Below are 6,221 nucleotides of genomic sequence, written 5' to 3'. Positions count from 1 at the left end.
AAGACTGTTCAAGTTCATCAAGTGATATAGGAGCCCCTAATATTGAAGCTAACTTCATTGATGCTAACTTTCATTTCTGAAGATAGTTGTCCTTCTCTGATGTTGATAAAATGTTATCTGAAGTGTACAGCTCTTTATAGAAGTTAGAGAATCTTTGATTGATCAGATCAGGGTCAGATATCATACACCCAGTTTCTGATGCAATGATTGCTATATTTTTAAATTGATCATCTGCTTTTAATTTATTAGCTAAGAGCCGACTGGGACGGTTACCATGAAAGAAGTGATTCATTCTATTTTATGTATAACAAACTCAGCTCTCTGCGTTAATAATAAGTTAAGTTTTGCTTTTATTTTGGTTAAGGACTTTGCTGTTTGTAAAGAGTAATGTACATGTTGTCAGAAATTAAGGTTTTAAAATACCCTAATTCTTTGAAGCTGTGCTTTATTGAGTCTAGAAGAATATGAACTGGCATAATTCCTTATGAAGCCTTTTACAGTGGAAACCGCTTATAGTGGTCACGGATATAGTAATCAACCGCTTATATGGATCAAAAGGCTTGGGACGGAATCATTTCTATACAAATGCTGTTTAAATAATTCGTTTATAGTGATCAAGAAATCCGCTTATAATGTTCTTTTTTGGCCATTTTATGAATGTAAACGTGCAAAAATAATTTTAAAACTACGTGTAGCTATTTTATTTTTTACTCCCTTGATTCCTTTCTGGACGTCTGCTTCTGCCTCGCTAGCTAACGTAACGAGTTGACACCGGGCAGCAAGCGCGCGAATCATGGCTGGAAAAAGGAAGTCATGGAGGAGCATGTGTCCGAGGATGGGTGCTGGAGAGCGGATTGAATGCGCGTGTGGCCGCTGGAAGCTCCAGGCTGGTTCTTGTAAGATGGGAGGCCGGTGTTCATTCGATTTCTCCTACTTGTCGAGAATTGCTACTTTGTGGTTTTGCGCATGCGCCAAGCCGATTTTCTAAGTTTCGTTTTCACACCAAGTAGCACAAATCGACAGAACACCGGCACGGAGGAGCATAGATCCGAGCAGGGGTGCTGAAAGGCGGATTGAATTCAAACTTTTTTTTCTGACTTGTAAGAAAAAAAATGCACCGGCGGCACAGCAGAGAATAAGTAACGTACTGTATTTGAGTTAGCCTACAGTAGATCTGCGCACTGCGCAGTACTGTAATTAAACTTGCATGATAATAAAATTCAGTAAATGCTGAAGCTATCCGTTTTATTTCATTTTTCTCATTGAAAAACGATACAAATGGCATTTAGATGATATTCTCCATAAAAAATAAGTGAAATACCTGTACTGTAATACAACTTCGGTTTTAGTAATCAACCGCTTATAGTGTTCAAATTGGCTCTGGACCAACGTGATCACCATAAGCGGTTTCCACTGTATTGAATCCCAAAAATATCTAGCATCATCCACAGTGACAATTAATCTCCAAGAATTTTGCAAGTTCCAGTTCAAATTATTCACAGAAATCTTGATTTTGCAACAAAGTTAGATTAAACTGCCACCTAGTGGCTCTTTTAGACAAATTGGAGATCATTAACTGACATACATATGCATGGTGATCTGTTAAGGTCATATGCATTATTTCTATGTTTTGAACCAAAGAGATTAACAGTGTTCCCTCATAACCCGGTCTTATCTGACCATTTTTTGATAACCTTTGACTTTACATTACCTGACTATACAGTTTCGGAGAAGAAATGTACATATAGAAGGTGTCTATCAGAGGATGCTGTAACCAGATTTAAAGAATTAATTCCATCATCCTTTTCTTCACTGCCATGTGCAGATATGACAGAGGACGACTACCTAAACTTTACTCCAGCAGCACTTGACTCTCTTGTTGACAGCACCATAGTTTCAATGCGTACAGCACTGGACAATGTTGCCCCTCTGAAAAGGAAGGTAATCAGTCAGAAGAGGTTGGCTCCTTGGTATAATTCACAGCTGCGTGCTTTAAAGCAGACTGCAAGAAAGCTGGAGAGACAGTGGCGTTCCTCTAATTTAGAAGAGTCTCAGTTAGTCTGGAAAGATAGTTTAATAACGTATAAGAAAGCCCTTCGTAAAGCTAGAACTGCTTATTATTCATCATTGATAGAAGAGAATAAGAATAATCCCAGGTTTCTGTTCAGCGCTGTAGCCAGTCTGACTAAGAGTCCGAGCTCTGCTGAGCCAGTTATTCCTTTAACTCTCAGCAGTGATGATTTCATGAGCTTCTCGAGTCCTGACTAGAACCAGGAAATACCACCATATTAGTCCAGTGCTCAGGTCTCTGCACTGGCTTCCTGTCGCTCAGAGAATAGACTTTAAAACAGCTCTGCTTGTGTACAAGTCTCTTCATGGTCAAGCGCCAAAGTACATCTCTGACATGTTAGAGCCATATGAACCAACTCGGGCTCTGAGAACCTCAGGGAGGGGTCTCCTGCCTCAGGGAGGGGTCTCCTGCTGGGCCCCAGAGTCAGGACTAAACAAGGTGAGGCTGCGTTTCAGTTTTATGCCCCTAAAATCTGGAACAGTCTTCCAGAAGATGTGAGACAGGCCTCAGCTCTGACAATGTTTAAATCCTGGCTGAAAACAGTTCTATTTAGCTGTGCATATGACACCTGAAAGTATTTTATCTGAAGTCTTCACTTTTTAATTACTTAAGGATTATTTTACTGGGTTTTAAATTTCTTTCTTTTTTAATTTCTTTCTTTTATTTTTTTTATTCCTTTTTAATGGTTTTATTGCCTTCTTGTGATTTTATGTAGCTGTAAAGCACTTTGAATTGCCCTGTGTATGAATTGTGCTCTATAAATAAAATTGCCTTGCCTTGCCTTTATTAATAAAATTGTTTCTATCAGAGAGAAGATTGATGGAGTCCTTCCCATTATTATCAGTGATGTATCATCAAGTACAGCAGCTTTAGAAGTATCTTTAGAACCTGATTTGTATTTAGACGGCTTCTGCCCAGTTGATCTCTCTGAACTAACAACAGCAATAGTCTCTTCTAAACCATCAACTTGTGTTTTAGACCCAATCCCAACCAGACTGTTCAAGGAGGTTTTCCCATTAATTGACACTTCCATATTGGATTTGATCAATCTGTCTTTGTTGACAGGATATGTACCTTTTAAGGTTGCTGTAATTAAACCTTTACTTAAAAAAACCTACTCTTGATTCAGAAGTGTTAGCTCATCATAGACCTATATCCAATCTCCCTTTTATGTCTAAAGTTCTCGAAAAAATAGTTGCAGCTCAGCTTTGTGATCATTACTCTTTTGAACGCATATTGTTTTGAGAAGCAAAACGCTTTATTTTTGGGACCCTAGCAAACTAGCCGGACTACCTTCATCAACACCAAAACAAGGCTGGAACTCTGCTCACAGGACGCAGCAGGGGGTAAGAACATGTTCATAAATGATGTTGCTGATATGGGATGTCATACAGCTTCATGTCAAAAGAGGCAAACTGTCCCTTTAATGGCAGCATTCTTTAATGACTTGGGAAAAATGCCTGAATCCAGTGAGCTGTTAACTATTCGTAGGAGATCACTTTCTACTGAGGGAAAAACAGTTTTTAAAAAGTCGGATGGTATTATGTCCAGAGAACAAGTTGTTGATTTCAGATGCCGAACTGTTTCCTCTAGGATTTTTAAATCAACAATATTAAATTTTGACATAACCTCAGAGTTATTTCTAGGTTTTAGACACAGATTAGTTTTCTTGTTTGTCTAATTGTTTTGATTTTCTGGCAAATTCGTTGCATTTCTCAGTGGAGAGGAGGTCTGGGTTTGACTGTTTAGGAGGATTTGTGAGTTTTTCAACCAACAATAATGAAAGGATAGACCATAGACAGCATTGTTTGCTGTTTGTGAGCATTTTGAAATTGTAGCCTTACGTCTTTGCTCAGCCTACCAAAGTACTTTGGTGGTTAAATTAGTTAATTTCATTTTAAGAAAATAGTTGACCCAGTAGTTTTGACATTATGAGTTTCAGGAGCTTTGTGTGTTTTAAACATGGGATTATGGTGATAGTTGACAGCTATGGAACCTGACTGAGAGCAACAGGTCTTTGCATCACATGTGGATTTGCATTTTGAGAGCTTCTTAAAAAAGAATTCTAAATTTTTTTTTGTTAGTTTGTTTTTGTGAAGCACTGCCAAAGCCCTGTTCAGCATCGTTAAGTTAAAGTGAAATGATTGTGTGAATGTGTGTTTATAAAATCTGAATGGCTTATTCTGTCGCCATGCATGGCTGTGACTCAGTGATGATAATTGTCCTCTGAATAGGAGTGAGCATAAAACTGTCCCTCGCTGAATACAGTCCTGTGCAGTATATTGGTATTCAGATTTGCAGTCTTTCGTTGTGTAAAATGCTCTGAAAAGTCTTTGAAATGTTCTCCATTTGGCACCACCTCTAGCTTTTTATCAGCTCTTCTTGTAATCAGCAGCAATACAACAAAACTACCAGGTTACACAAAGATGAAAGTAATTCCTGAAGAAGAGCTCGCACTATTATCCTCTTGTGGATGTCCACCACAGTTGTTGTTCATCTTTTAAATTATTTTTTTCTTTTTCTCATGAATTACAACAACGTGCATTGGAGCCTATACCGCCACCCTCTGGTGACACTGCACAGCTGAGTTTATTGACTTCAACCCATCAATGGAGATGTGTCTGATTCCTGTTTCTGGTTTTTCTGTAATGGTCACTTTAGATTTCCTTTGACAGTGGAAGGAAACCTGGCCAATGTTATTTTCTGCCAGAAAGCACTTTTAAACCTTTCTGTGTCCTCAAAGTGAATTTCAAACTTTGTCCCAAACATTTAGATTTATCTAGCGATGATTCGGGAGGGTGGAAATGTGCAAAGCATATTGTGAGCTGAAGACTAGCCACCCCAGAAACAAATTTAGAGGCAAAAAAAAATCAATGGATCTACAAGCTGCTGGATGAGAATGGATATGAATGCTTGTCAGAGATATTAGACTGAATGTGAATTCCATCCATCCATCCATCCATCCATCCATCCATCCATCATCTTCCGCTTGTCCGTGCGGTCGGGTCGCGGGGGCAGCAGCTTGAGCAGAGAGACCCAGACGTCCCTGTCCCCGGCCACTTCCTCCAGCTCTTCTGGGGGGACCCCGAGGCGTTCCCAGGCCAGCCGAGAGACATAGTCTCTCCAACGTGTCCTGGGTCTTCCCCAGGGTCTCCTCCCAGTGGGACGGGCCCGGAACACCTCACCGGGGAGGCGTCCAGGAGGCATCCTAACCAGATGCCCGAGCCACCTCATCTGACTCCTCTGGATGCGGAGGAGCAGCGGTTCTACTCCGAGCCCCTCCCGGATGACCGAGCTTCTCACCCTATCTCTAAGGGAGAGCCCAGACACCCTGCGGAGGAAACTCATTTCGGCCGCTTGTATTCGCGATCTCGTTCTTTCGGTCCCTGCCCACAGCTCGTGACCATAGGTGAGGGTAGGAACATAGATTGACCGGTAAATCGAGAGCTTGGCCTTCTGGCTCAGCTCCTTCTTCACCACGACGGGCCGGTGCAGAGCCCGCATCACTGCAGACGCCGCACCGATCCGTCTGTCAACCTCCTGCTCCATTCGTCCCCCACTCGTGAACAAGACCCCGAGATACGTGAACTCCTCCACTTGGGGAAGGATCTCATTCCCGACCCGGAGAGAGCATTCCACCCTTTTGTGAATTGCTTGACAACAATATGAAAGAGTGATGGGTCTGTAATGTTAGATCAGCCTTACAGAAGCTGAGAGAGTTGACAGGATCTGTTCTCCAGATTTTCTGCAGTCTGAGAGCCAGGCTGTCAGCAAAGAGTCTGAAGGCGGTAGCATGGTTGCCGCGTCTGTCACGGCGGTGTCGCACCGTGACGTCAAAATGACGTTTCAGGCCTGGCGCTTCCCTTGAAAAGACGGCGCAGCGCGTTGTCGTGCACCAGTCGATTTTTGTAACTTGGCGGCGCCGAGCACAACGAACCGGATGGACCGATGTGAGACCGGCTCAGTCAGGAGGTGCGTTTGTACAGGCAGCTGTACGAAACTGCAGTGAAACAGCACAGGGAGCACGTAAACTCCCAAAACTGGTGCACAGAGATTGGCAGAACTTTGGGGAAAGAGGGAGAGTTCTGTAAGAATGTGTGGAGGAAGCTACGGGACAGATACGTGAAGGCAAAGAAGAGGGCAGACACTC

This window comes from Odontesthes bonariensis, chromosome 10 (genome assembly GCF_027942865.1).
Source record: "Odontesthes bonariensis isolate fOdoBon6 chromosome 10, fOdoBon6.hap1, whole genome shotgun sequence".
NCBI classification, from domain to species: Eukaryota; Metazoa; Chordata; class Actinopteri; order Atheriniformes; family Atherinopsidae; genus Odontesthes; species Odontesthes bonariensis.
This window is presented reverse-complemented; position numbering follows the sequence as displayed.